This window comes from Oryctolagus cuniculus, chromosome 18 (genome assembly GCF_964237555.1).
Source record: "Oryctolagus cuniculus chromosome 18, mOryCun1.1, whole genome shotgun sequence".
In the NCBI taxonomy this organism is placed as follows: domain Eukaryota; kingdom Metazoa; phylum Chordata; class Mammalia; order Lagomorpha; family Leporidae; genus Oryctolagus; species Oryctolagus cuniculus.
In genome coordinates this window covers 53799048-53813037 of record NC_091449.1, presented here as the reverse complement: position 1 = coordinate 53813037, position 13990 = coordinate 53799048, and the positions used below count along the sequence as shown (strand labels likewise).

At 49.0% G+C, this 13990-nt stretch overlaps 1 long non-coding RNA gene across 1 annotated transcript in view; it reads right to left on the bottom strand.

Annotated features, from left to right (window-relative positions):
- LOC138846800 (uncharacterized) overlaps positions 1 to 12615 on the bottom strand; it is a 40966-nt gene extending 28351 nt beyond the window's left edge. The window contains exons 1-2 of the long non-coding RNA XR_011384332.1: positions 12520 to 12615; positions 5002 to 5136 (exon numbers count right to left, since the gene is read on the bottom strand). This is a non-coding gene — a long non-coding RNA (uncharacterized lncRNA). The remainder of the gene's footprint in view (positions 1 to 5001; positions 5137 to 12519) is intronic.
- Positions 12616 to 13990: the final 1375 nt, after the last annotated feature.

Below are 13990 nucleotides of genomic sequence, written 5' to 3'. Positions count from 1 at the left end.
GAGGGAAGGCAGACGCGGGAGCCGCACGCTGCCCGGGGGGACCACTCCCCGCCACCTCCACCAGCAGGGCTGCTCTTCTTCCCTTGCTGCCAGCATCCAGAGCAGAGAGCAGCGGCTGGCATTCTGACACACCGCTGGCCGGTGGGAGGAGCGGCAGGACACAGGTGCCCGCACCTTGATTCTACTGGAGAACTTGGTATTCTCTTCCCAGAGTGGTTTTCCCTGACACCCCCTTCTAAGTAGGCGTCCCCCCTCCCAGGTCTCCTCCAGGCTTCCTACTTGCCTGCCGACCACACTGTGTCCATCCCCATGGCCTGGATGCACAGCACACACTGCCCAGATACTTGCTGGTCAGCTAGGTTCAAGAATGCATCGAGGGCCGGTGCCGCGGCTCACTAGGCTAATCCTCTGCCTGCGGCGCCGCCACCCCGGGTTCTAGTCCCGGTTGGGGCGCCCGATTCTGTCCTGGTTGCTCCTCTTCCAGTCCAGCTCTCTGCTGTGGCCCAGGAGGTCAGTGGAGGATGGCCCAAGTCCTTGGGCCCTGCACCCGCATGGAAGACCAGGAGGAAGCACCTGGCTCCTGGCTCCTGGCTCCTGGCTTCGGATCGGCACAGTGCACCGGCCGTGGTGGCCATGTGTGGGTGAACCAAGGGAAGGAAGACCTTTCTCTCTGTCTCTCTCTTTCACTAACTCTGCCTGTCAAAAAAAAAAAAAAAAAAAAAAAAAAAAAAAAAAGCGTGAAGGACTGACAGAGTGCAAGGTGCATCAGTGACCAGAGGAACCTAGACCGGCAGCACTGGCTCAGGCTGATGAGTTAATTTTTCCCCAGTGGCGGGTGGGCCGTGACCAGCAGAGGGACCCCATGTTATAAAAGGCCCCGGAGCCATTCTCAGAGACGTGCCGCTGCTTCTTGGGGACCCCCGTCTCCCTCCCTCCAGCTCTGTGCTCTCTCTGACCCGTTCTGTCTCCTCTACTTGAGTTTTTCTTCACTGTTCATTTCTGTTACTGACTAGAAAGGCCACATACTTCATAACCAAAAGGTGACGCTGTTTAGAGTAGCAAGATGTGCTAGGAACAACTAAAATTATGTGCTTTAAAATATCAGCTACTCACCAACACATTGACTTGAGTATATTGAACTTATAAAATAATTCTATTTAAAATCTACTTCCAAAAATGACATGGATGCTTTGTATTAACTAGATATTATACATATCTGTGTTCACTAAGGTAAAATAAAATATTTGGAGAGATTCAACAAAATAAACATGATTAGCAGAACAGTGCTTGCCATATAATCATATTTTCATGTTTTAGCTATAACTATTTCTAATACCATTATGTCATAGTACTTTGTTATAGAGGGTATTCTGAACACTATTTTGTAATCTGCTCATTCCATAAAATTGCACTTGCTCTTCTTCAAAGTCACATTTTTAACATTTGCTAAAATATTTTGGACACAAAATTATCTAAGTTGCATTTTACTGTTAATAAATTATTGGCACTGTTTTCCTACAGTGAAACTTACTATAGATTATAATATTTTTAACTTTCTCCAAAGTTCCTGAGACATCTTATAAATTCAGAGCAAACCATTTTTTGATAACAAAACACATAAATAACTTAGCCCAAATATTTTCACAGATACTGTCTTTTTGTTTGTTTGAGAAGCAGAGAGTCAGAGACAGAGAGAAGGAGAGAGAGAATGAATGAGATCCCAACCTCTGGCTTATTCTCCAAGTACCTGCAACAGCTGGTGCTGGGCCAGGCCAGGGCCAGGAGCTTAATCCACATCTCCCATGTGGGGGACAGAGACATAAACACTTAAGTCATCACTGCCACCTCCCAGGGTCCACTCTATCAGGAAGCTGGAGCCAGAACCTGAACCCAGGCACACCAACATGGGATGCGGGCATCCCAACCAACATCATAGCTGTTACACCAAACACCTATCTTTTTATCTCCCAATGCTTGTTTTTGAACTGTTATTTTTAAAAGGAAAAATGCTCCAGGTAAGTTGCCTCTGTTTATGATTCCAAATTATAAGTCTTTCAGTCTCATTCCACCCAGCAAGAATACACTTAATCCAAATGAATATGGAAACATCAATCAAAAGATTCTTCCCGTAGATCAAGACATTCTAAAGAGCAATTATGACTTTGAACGAGAACTATCGCATGGCTTTTGAGTTCTCAACGTTTATTTTGTTTTTCTTTCTGTTGCAGGGACGCTTTTCATTTTTTGTTCTTGTTCGTAAGATTCATTTTCAATTTTTACAGGGCCCAAATGCTTTCAAATAGTGTTTTTGAATATGCTATTCTTTGGAGACTTTGACTGAAGATATCTAACTGATGTTGAATAAAATCAACCAACATTTACAAATTTATTTACAAAAGAAATTCAATACCACTGCAAACCACGTAGGTGGATTCACAGAGTAGCTCCTCAAAGGTGCTACATCTTCTACACCCTCAGCGTTGATAAGCAGCAGCAGGGAGAATGCCTAATGATCAGACATGTCTTTATCTCCAATATCAGCTCCCTCACTAAAACATGGTAGTTGAATTACTCTAACAAGAGTTCACAAAAATTTAAATCACTACAGCTTTTACTGTAATTAACTCGGCAGCTTCATGGAAAAGAGTTATGAGTTACATGAGCATCAAAACAAATTCCTAATTTATTTCTGCCTCGTATATTTCATACTTTTGAATTATTGATTTTTATTTTATTTGAAAGAAAGATAGAGTAAGATAGAGTCTTCCACCTGCCATTTCACTCTTCAAATGCCCAAAACAGCCACGACTGAGCCAGGCCAAACCCCAGAGCTAGGAATTCAAGGTGGGTCTCTCACATGGGTGGCAGGGACCCAACTGCTTGAGCCATCACCTGCTGCCTCCCAGACCTTGGCATCAGCAGGAAGCTGGGAGCGGAGCTGAGACTCAGAACCAGGCACTTCCATATGGAAATGCCAGTGCCCCAGGCTGTGCCTGAACTGTTGGGTCACACAGCCCACCCCGTTTCTTAAATTTGTGATGACATTGCTTGTACCATGATGCAGTGCTTCGCCGTAAAGATGTATTATTAACACAAATATACCTTGAGCAACAGGAGCTAGCATCTACAATAAGCTCAGATGTTTCTCCTTTTCCAGAATGGACTTCCAGAAGCTTGAGCTTGATTTCCTTCTTGGCAGTGAATATCTGGATCAGAAACGGATGAACTGAGTTCCCTGTGAAACCTCTAAGAGCACTGATCAAACGGATAGTATGTGAACTGCTTGCAGGTTTTTTTCTTCCTAAAGTGTCAACACATTAACTGCAAAAACTTGACGTTTTGCACATATATAAGAACACTTGGATTTAAAAACTGAGTAAAATTTTGAAAGCCGTCATTTGATATAAATGAAAAACCACGCTTTGCCGAGAGACGTACCTTCTGCATGTACACATGAATCCCTCATCTGTAGGAGAATTCTTCTAAAATAACTACTGGGTTTTTAAATTAGATGCTGATGCTGTGCTAACAAACCTCATCTGCTGCTTTGACATGATCCCTTGCCTCCGTGGATGGCTAAGCTCATAAATGTTTTGTGTGAGTTACGTGTTGTTTCCTAAGAAGGGGAAATGTAGTAATTACTCATGAAACATGCATTTTTGGGTTTTCGAGCTCATTGCTGCCAAAAGGGTTTGTTTAAAAAATTTTTTTAAATGGTACCAACTAAAACATCTAAACAGCTCGAAGCTTAAAGTATATAATAAGTGATGGTCCTGCAGTACAAGAGGATGCAAACCGTCCTGCCAAAGCCCCTCAGTCCGTCTTTCCCGCATGGAGCAGTACCTCCCTGCGTATCTGCCCTCCCCTTTGCACAGTCCCCCCAGCCCTGCCAAGAAGCGTCCTGGGAGCATGCTGCACCCCAAGGGCCCCACTGCTGGTCACGGCCCAGGCAGCCAGGAGAGACCACGTCAGCAGCTCCGCACCTGAGCACACTGCACAAGCACGCGCTCCCTGCGTTGCGTCCTGCAGCGTCTGGGAATGAGAGGCCAGCCCTGGATGTCTCTGGACTTGAGCACGACTTAAAGAAAAAACTCTGTTCATTCAACTGGCATCTCACACCAACCCCCTCAAGCCTCACCATGAGGACTGGTGAGTCCTGGCTCCTCCTGCCTTAGCTTCATGCGACCATGACGAACACACTAAACAATAATAATAATAATAATAAAAGTTAAATCCCAAAGACAAAACGGGACAAGATGCCAAGACAAAATGTATCCCCCAGGATGCCCTTGGGCGAGCTGGGACCTGTTGGCATACTGTGTACTATGAGTCTTGGGTGGGTTTTTATTCAAGCCAATTTCCATGGGTTTGTCCTCATCCCTTAGGTTATGTGACCTAAGCCATCACGGAACAGGTGAGTGAGGAGCAAATACCCGGCACGGGGGTGGATGCAGAACTCTTCACCCAACAGCCAAGACAAAACACAACCTCTCTGCCTTACAGTCAAAGATGCGTGAGAGCCTGCTGGGTTCCTGTCCCCGTCCCACCCTTCCCCTCCACCCTTCCTTCCTGATGGGGTGAATGTGGAGTTGGAAGCCACCTGCTAAGGATACTAGGCCAGAAAAATCAAGGATCCCGGGGCTGCCCCCGCCCTCTGAGCACTGAAGCTGACGGCCAGTCCTGCGGCTGACGCATCCACGGGTGAAGTCCCTGCTTCTAACCCCAGGACCCTCTCACCTGACTCCTAATCCCCGCCCCCCTTCACACGTGCCACTCTCCACTCTTGCAATGTCCTTCCTGCCAGAAATGAGCGTGGCCATCACCTCCTCCTGGAAGCCCCACCATGCCCATCACTGCTGTGCAAGCCCTGTGCAATAGCCTGCCTCCTCCATCCTGTGCCAACCTGAGCGGCGTGTGTCCCCACTTGGTTCTCAAGTGCTTCTGCACCTTCTACCCAGCAGGTATGTTCACAGAATGCAGGAAGGGGAGACAGAAACTCACCAAAGCCTGGCAGGTCCCCCAAAGGCCCCTGGGAGGACGCCTGGCTGGCCTCTAAAGATGGAGGTTACACGCTGGTGGGGACGTGCTCTCCATCAACAGGGCCGGTCTATGATCCTGTGACACCTCCTTGGGGACCTGCAGGGGGAAAGGACAGGCCTATTAGCAACCCCAGTTTATAGCTGGGCAAATGGAGGCACCAAGAGGTTAAAAGCCTCAGGTCAACCCGGAAGTCAGTGAGGGAGCCGCGACTGGCCATCAGGGTGGCTCCCATGCACCTGCTCCGAGTTCTGCCTGGGCCCCGCTTCCTTCAAGGACTTCTCAGGTCTCTCTCCTTTTCCACTAGAATCCAAAAAGTCCTCTTTCCAGATTAAGTCATCCTAGCTTCAAATATCTAAAGCAGCTATTTTTTTCCCCCTTCAGCATTTGAAATGTTTTTAAGGGTTTATTTCAAACACGCTTTTCTTTGAACCGATTGTTCAGAACTTTCATTCCACCTCGTCAGTGTTTTTTGTAGTCGGTTCTGATTTCTAAAAGGTTTTTATTTCTTCTCTATTAGTGGCCACCACCTGCTTACTGTGTGGATGGGTTTTGCTTTATTTTCTTTGCTTTCATCTGTTGAAATGGATGAGAGGGGACCTCAAGTAATGAACCTTGCATCCAGTTTTCGCCTTCACCTCCCTGGTTTTTAACTCCTGCAGCCACAGCTATGGGGGCACACTTTCTGAGGAGTGGGTAACTCCACGCAGTCTCGCTCTGCTCCCCGGGAGTGACGAAAGCCTGGCAGGCAGGTGGCAGATGGCACCTGAATGTGCAACTCCACGGCTGCCTCCGAGACCGCCTGCCACCTTGCTTCAGCACGGCAGGGGATGCCAAGGACCCGACTCCTGGCTTGGGGCGGCCCAGCGGCTCTGTCAGAGGGTTGCTGGTATTAGCAGCCTTGCCGGGGTGTCTCCTTTTTGCCTAATGTCCGCACATTGGGCCTGATGGGATCCTCCTGAGATACAAACATACCAACACTTCACTCGTTCGTCCTGCACCCCTCCCCTCACCCCGGGGCAATCAGGTTTAATGAAGCAAGCATCCTCCATCAATCATAGCAGAAGGTCATTTCCTCCGGGTAAGTCCGTGGCCGCAGCAGAGGCCGGTCAACGCCTGTCTGCACCACTCTGCCCTATGCTGTGTCTGCTGCACACGAATTAAAGAAACAAAGTTCTAGATCCCAAAAGTCCTGCCAGCTGAGTTGATGCCGCCACCTCCCTCCACCCCCACCCCTTTCCTCTTCCCACTGAATGTTAGAGCCATTCATTCCCTGTGAAAGTGGGCAGGCTCCCTCTACACCTGTCCAGCCCAGAAATGCCCAGCCACAGCTGTGTCAGCCCAGGAGGACTAGCCAGGGGCTGGGGGCTCTTCCGTGGTGGTGACCCCAGGGCACTGTAAGGAACACGTGAATGACCTGAGAAAACAGAGCTGAAGTGGGTACGATGCCCAGAGACCCTTTGACATCTCCAGATACCCTACGTAACCAGCATCTGTTACCCAGCTCAGAGCCGTGACAGCCCCTCAGGGCCACATCCACGCGTGGAGAAGCGAGGGATGGGGCCGGGGGGAGGGGGGTTGGGGCAGGGCGGCGGCTCAGGGAGGGCTACACGGCAGATGCACATCTCCACTCCTGCAGCCCAGGACGAAAGCCAAGGCCTGGAACACTGACCCCTCACTTCTCCTGGGAATGGTGATATCCCATACATTCTGTTCCCACCCAAGCCCAGGGGGACTGGAGGGAGCCGCCAGAGCGGCACGGAAACCGGGAAAAGCAAGGGCCGCTGGAGCTGCCTCCCGCCCTTTGTCTCCCTTCTCGGTGGGGCTGACCCCAGCCTCACCCACTCCCCCGCCCCCCACACACAGAGGCCCGCCCCTCCCCCACACGCGCAGGCTTCCCGGAGCATCTCGGGCTAAAGGGGCTGCAGGAGCCTCCTGGTCTCGCAGGCTGAGCAGGGCTTGAGCCCGACGACACTAATTAGTAACGCAATCCCACAAAGAGTGAAGCCGCCCGCCACCTCCCCTCACTCTCAGTGATTTATGTTCAATTTGTACAAATGGAGAAAATGAGATTTCAAATTTCAATGCCATTTCTGCAATGAGGTGATTAAAAGAGAGAGAGGTATCGCCTTGCACTGTATAGAATATTGATCCCACTGCTATTTTCCTTTGCAATAACCATTAGCTCAGTATTATTTGCAAACGTCTAATGCGAACCTGGAGATGTAATTTACATTTGTGCCTCACTTATTTGCTTTAACAAAACAACACAAAAGCTTTGGGTCTTTCAATCTATCCATATTGTCAATAAAATTAGCAGCTTCAAGGGAAAAAATTATATTCAAAACCATAACTTCCCATTAACTACCGCAAGACACAGCACACAGTTGCCAAAGAGCGAGCCCTTCATGGGGAAGCCGCTTCTCCTTTTCTTCCTCCCCTGCTCCTTGGCATCTCCCCTCCCCCCCTCCCCAGGGCTAAGATTGAGTCAGAAAGCTTGAAAGCTAAGCATCCCCTTTGCTCAGGGTGGATCCGCTGGGGAGCTGGGGCCGGCTGCGCTGCCTGGTCCCTCGGAGGGAGGGCGTCCTCGGAGGTGGAGGACACGTGGGCCCCAGTGCCAAGTGCCGGCTGGGCTGCCAGGACAAATGCGTACACAGAGACACGTGCGGGGCCAGGCACTGACCCTTCTGAGCAGCCTCCCCCAGGAGAAGGGGGAGCCAGGGCACGGGCTGGAAGAAAAGAGGAGGAGGAGGAGAAGGAGGAGGAGGAGGGAGGGAGGGAGGGAGGAGGGGGGCCCAGAAATAGGCGCGAGGGGCTGTGATCGCGCACTTCAAGTGGCAGCCTCAGAGCCTCTTAATAGGCCACGCAGCTCCGCTCTCTCATTTCTTGTCTCTGCAAATCCATCAGCTGCCTACCACTGCCTACCAGACCCTGGAAGACGAGAACAAGAGAAAGGGAAAAGGGGGGGCAAGCTAATGACCCATAATTGCCTTGATAGTGGGAGAGGGGCCAGGCAGCTGTTTTACATTCCTGGTATGTATAGTATGCAAATATCCACAAAGGCTCGACACAGTTTCCCTATTGTGGATCCGGAGGGTAACCAAATTAGCCCTTGGCAGCCATGGTAATTGGGAGGTGCTGTTCCCATTAGGAGTCCTGCAAATTATGAAGAAAAATGGACCGAGGGCTTTGTCACAAATAATAATACAGAGAAGAAAAGAGCAGGCGGCTGTCTTTTCTTTGCTCCCCCCACCTCTCCCCACCCTCTGCCTTTATGGTTTTTTTTTTAAATTTCTGCATTGTGTTGTTAATACCTCTCCATTTAGTAATAAGAAAACAGTCTGAAATCCTCCCCCAACCCCACTTCTAGATGGTGCACAGACTTGATTGCAAGAATGTCAAGTTCACAGGGGGAGAGAGGATGGATGTCAGGTTTGCAGCGGGGTACAGGGTTAGGAGCTCCTTTTCTGCACCAGAGCTCGGGGTCTGCAGGTACGAAAGGTGCAGCTGCATCAGGGCACTGACTCCAGCTTCTTGTGTCACTGGGGGTGACGCAAGACGCCACGGAGCTGAGGTCAAAGAGACAATGTTCTTTCTAAGGAGCTACCTCCCCTTGTTCCTGGCGTCCTTAGAGTGCCTCCCTCTGGGTCTGAGCTGGACTTGGGCCTCCACTTTGCTCCCAAAGATACTCAGGTTCCGGCTGGCCACCATGGAAACCTCCAATCACCATGCATTAAGCTCCAGACTCCCAAAGAAAAGGTTGGGAGACTTCCACTTGTGGCACTCCCTTGAGATGGCTTCGTTGCAGGTCCCAGGGGAGCTGGGGGCTGGGACCAGATGGGCCAATGGACTATCAGATGAGCCCGGCAGGAGGGGCATGGCTGAGTGAAGGGGAATGGTCAGCTCCAGGCCAAGCTGACCGCAATGAGAGCTTCAATGTCAAGTGAGTGGCATGAAACTGATCCAAAAGCTGTCCCGTGTTGACCCTGGAGGGAAGCAGCAACCTTTCCAAAAGTCTTCTCTCCCTTAAAACAGTCAACTCCCAACTTCCCTTGTTTCAGCGTCTGTTTGACCTGCCCAGGGGATTCCTCCAATGACAAAGCCCTCTGGAAATACAGGCTCTTTCTGTGAGTTTCCTCCAGTTAGGAGGACCGGCTCAGTCTCAGGCACAGCTTTGCACCTCACTGCTACTCGATATTTCGTCAACATGTGCCATGCTACACACAGAAAGGAGCAGGGACCTGCCACTCGCCTGAACGGGAGGATACAGCCATGCACATGCCTTTAAAATCAGACAGCGTCTCCCCGAAGATAACAAAGTGGAATTGCTGCAAGGTGTGAAGTATCCTCCGGGACAAGGCTGCAAAAGCATCCTGCCAATTTTGCTCTCAAAAGGGCATGGAGAGAACGAATGGCTGGTTGCACACATTTGGAAAATTAACAAAAACACGAGGGAGACCAAAAATAGAGCAGGTCACAGCAAAGGCAAACAGAGGGCTGAAAATGAGTAAGAGCAAAGGACAAACTGTTTGCCCAGTGTCGCTGCAGATGGGACCAGCGGTGATCTCAGGAATGTGGAGAGGAAGCAGCCAACCACGAGAGTGCTGGTTTTTGCTTCTCTGATATCCAGACCCTATTTCAGTAGACAGGGCCATCACTGGCCTGACTCCTTGAGAGTTTTTTTTTTCCTTAAAAAAAAAAAACTTTTATGTAGCAATCTGAGAAGTAAAGACAGAGCTCACATCTGCTAGTTCACTCCTCAAATATCTATAATGGCCAGGGGCTTGGAGCCGGGAGCCAGGAACTCAATCCAGGTCTCCCATGAAGGTGGCAGGGACCCGATTACTTGAGCCATCACCGTGGTCCCCTAGGGTCTGCATTAGCAGGAAGCTGGAGTGAGAAGCCAGAGGCAAGAAACAAACCTAGGCACTCTTCATGGCACCACCAGGCCAAACACCTCACAGCCCCCTCTTTTTGCTAGGTTTAAATAAGAAGCAGTCAACTACCACATACAATCCAGGTTCCAGCTTCATCTTGAGACTTAAAAACAACAACAAACTCCTTTGATGAAAATGCCCTTTTGTTTTGTGACTGTGCTCAGCTTTTGGTCTGGGTCTGCCCCCAGACATGGCTGATAAAGCCTGCAGCATCAGGCTCCAGGGTGCCTCTCCAGCCTCATTTCTCTCTTCTCTCCTCGAAGCTCCAACCCCACTAAGCATCTGGAAGCGTCCTGAGCCCAGCAGGCTTTCCCTCCTCCCTGTCTGTCACAGAGTGCTCCCTCCGTCCTTGGGGATGTCCTGTGGACGGAGCCTCAGGGCCACAAGAGGCCCCGCAGCACATATGCGCGTGTGCACCCACCCCCCAAGCTGGCTCACCTGTCCTTTCCCTCAGCTCTCTGCTTGCATCTCCCCAGCCATCTTCCCATGTTCTCCGGCCCCCAGGTCTGGTGGAAGACCCCTCCTTTGTGCTTCCAAAGAGCCCAGTGGCAGAAGTTACCAGGAAGTTTTCTGATCACTTTTCCAAGACTGTGAACATAGTGAGCTGAAGTGGGAACTACGTCTGTCTTGCTCATGTGTCTCCAGTTGCTAGTACACACCCGGCATGTAGAGATGAGCCAGACACGTGTGGAGCGAATGCCACGTGATCATCCAACAGCTTAACTGAGGGGCCACAGAGCTGCTCCACTCACGCTTCCCCAGCAGGCTTTTGTGCGGGGCATTCTGCTTATGGGCAGTCTGTCAATTGCAGAGTCTCAGGGAGCCCCCAACATAAAGGTGGACTGGTGTCTAATTCAAGAACCAAAACCAGATGAGCCCGAGGGGTGTTTGCTTACTTCGGGGATGTTGTGGACGCAATGTTCACTCTAGCCCAGAACCCTCCTCATTTCCTGCTAAATCTAGAATTTCTCTTCTCTCTTTTTTAAAGCAGAATGGCAGAGAGAGAGAGAGAGAGAGAGAGAAACAGAGAAAGAGATCTTTCATCTACTGGTTCACTCCCTAAATGGGTGCAGTAGCTGAGGCTAGTCCAGGCCAAAGCCAGGATCCAGGAACTCTAGCTGGGTGTCTTATGTGCCTGGGAGGGGCCCGAGCACTTGGGCCATCACCTGCTGCCCTCCTAGGCACATCAGCAAGCAGCTGGATCAGAAGTGGAGCAGCCAGCAGCTGGGACTTGAATCTGTGCTCTGACAAGGGATGCTGGTGCCACAGGTGGTGGCTTAACTGCACCACATGCTGGCCCCTTTCTTCCTTCCTTTCCTCTTTTCAGCAACAGGATTCACTTTGCATGTCAATGCTGCACAAACACACCTTCCACCATGTTCTGGGCTGTTCTGCAGACCACGGGACGTCAGGCTGCACCCCGGACACAGGGGTGATTCCGGGAATGTGGGATGCCCAGAGAAGGTGACGGTATAGCAGAACATACACAATCCTGAGAAAGTTACGTCAGCCCAGACATTTGAAAAAATCGTCCTCACCCCATCACTGTGGAGGCTGATGTCCATAAGTACACCTTCAGTTGTCAGGATGCCAGGGCAGAGCGGCGATTAAGAGCGTTCATTCGAGGACTGCGCTGTGGCGTAGCAGATAAAGCTGCTGCCTGCAGGGCTGGCATCCCATATGGGTGCCGGTTCAAGTCCCGGCTACTCTACTTCCCATCCAGCTCTCTGCTACAGCCTGAGAAAGCAGTAGAGGATGGCCCTAGTCCTTAGACCCCTGCACCCACGTAGGAGACCTAGAGGAAGCTTCTGGCTCCTGCCTTGGGATCAGCACAGCTCTGGTCGTGTGGCCAACTGGGGAGTGAACCAGTGGATGGAAGACCTCTCTCTCTCTCCGCCTCTCATTCTCTATGTAACTGACTTTCAAATAAAATAAATAATTCTTTTTAAAAAAAGAGCATTCAATCTAGAATCAAACTCAGCTTAACCACCCTAGTAGCTAAGGACACTGAGCAACTGGCTTTGCCTCAGTTTTCTCATCTGTGAAATGGAGATAATAAACATCCTCATCTCCTACAGCTATAATGAAAGTTAAATAAAATCAGTGTTCAGAGCTGTGTCTGGTATAGAATAAACTCTCATTATTGCTATGATTATTTCCTTTTTTTTTTTTTTTTTTTGACAGGCAGAGTTAGAGTGAAAGGTCTTCCTTCCGTTGGTTCAGCCCCCAAATGGCTGCCATGGCCGGCACACTGCGCCGATCTGAAGCCAGGAGCCAGGTGCTTCTCCTGGTCTCCCATGCGGGTGTAGGGCCCAAGCACTTGGGCCATCCTCCACTGCACTGCCGGGACACAGCAGAGAGCTGGCCTGGAAGAGGAGCAACCGGGACAGAATCCGGCGCCCCAACCGGGACTAGAACCCGGGGTGCCAGCACCACAGGCAGAGGATTAGGCTAGTGAGACGCGGCACCGGCCAAATTATTTCCTATAGTTATTCAGCACTGGTACACTGCACTGTGTTTGGCCTAAATCTGTCTCTGTACTTACATGATAAAGTTTGCCCAATAGCAGCCTCGGTACATGGTAAACTATAACTCAGTTTGATAAGTAAACAAATTATAATCTAAACTAAGAGTGTGCCCTCGTAACCAATCAACCAAGTCTCAGCCAATCACAGGAGGTGAGCCTCAGCCAATCACAGGCTGCAACTGTCCCTATACAGGAAATGCAGGCAGCAGCCAATCAGAGTGTTGGTGTCACTGTTGCTTTCTGGTTATGAATGTAACCAGCACATGTGGTGGGCGGGCACTCAGAACCACCTTTGGTCTGGAATGCTGCCTGCTTCTAGAATTTTGGTTCATTTTCCAGTAAACTTTGTAAATTTAACTACTCCCAGTTTTTCTTTTACCAATCTTCCCTGTTTTCTCGAGTTTCTGAATAATTCATTTGGATTATCAAGGAAGATTTCTCTATGTGACTATCATCAATATTTTCTTTGATACCTAAAATATGTTAATTAGCGGGAAATGGCCTCTTGATCCCAGCATTTGAATCTGGGAGTGAGAGAAGACAGCTCAGTCCTGTCCTTATGTATGGGATTCTAATGTATTCCTGATGAAAATCTATATGCACATTCAACGATATCTGGTCTTTATTTCTATCCCATCTGGCTAGCAAGTTCTCATTAAGATATGATTTAAGAACTGAAAGTTCATTAAAAAGATCATTTTATGACAAAGTGAGATGAGTACGGCAGAAATGATTCCATATCTTCTCTCGATCATCCCATTTAGGGCTTTTTTCCAACTGAATCCAGCATAATTCATAGAAGCACTGAGATTTGCCTTTCAAAGGTCTGGAATAATTCAGCAATTAACAGCATATACCCTTGTTACCCGATGGATGCATTCAGTCCAAACGCCAACAAATATCACTGCTAGCAATTTTCTCCTACAACTGTCTTACTTTAAGCAGCATTACCTTGGAAATCTTTCTTTCTTCTAAATTCAGTTCAAGGGAAAATATCCACAAATAATTTCTGCTTTCAAAATAATCTTCCTTTTTTTAAAGAAAAGAGGTAGGAAGAAAAAAAAAATCCCAGTAGCATCACTTTGTAAAAAGGACCGAAGTTCTGACTAGAATGTTAAAGCCATTTTTTCAGATACTGATTTTCTTCCAACTGAATAAAACAAAACTCAGTCACTTCAAGAGTATTAACATTCTTCCAAGAGCTGGATCAGTCACTGAAATCTTAGTTTCTACGACATCAAACTTTGCCTGAACTGCCCTTCAATAAAATCACAAAATGGCAGCAATGTCCCCGTTCACGCTATATAAGTATGAAAGCACCACGTCAAGTGGAAAAAATGAGATACACTATTCATGTAATTGCTACAAGCTTCTGCTGTGCAACCAGTTGCACACAATTCCATGGCCGTTATTCAAATGCTGGCGGAAGAGTATCTTAAAACCTTTACGTCTTCTTCCCGGAAGTTAACTTAATGGAACTACTATCAGC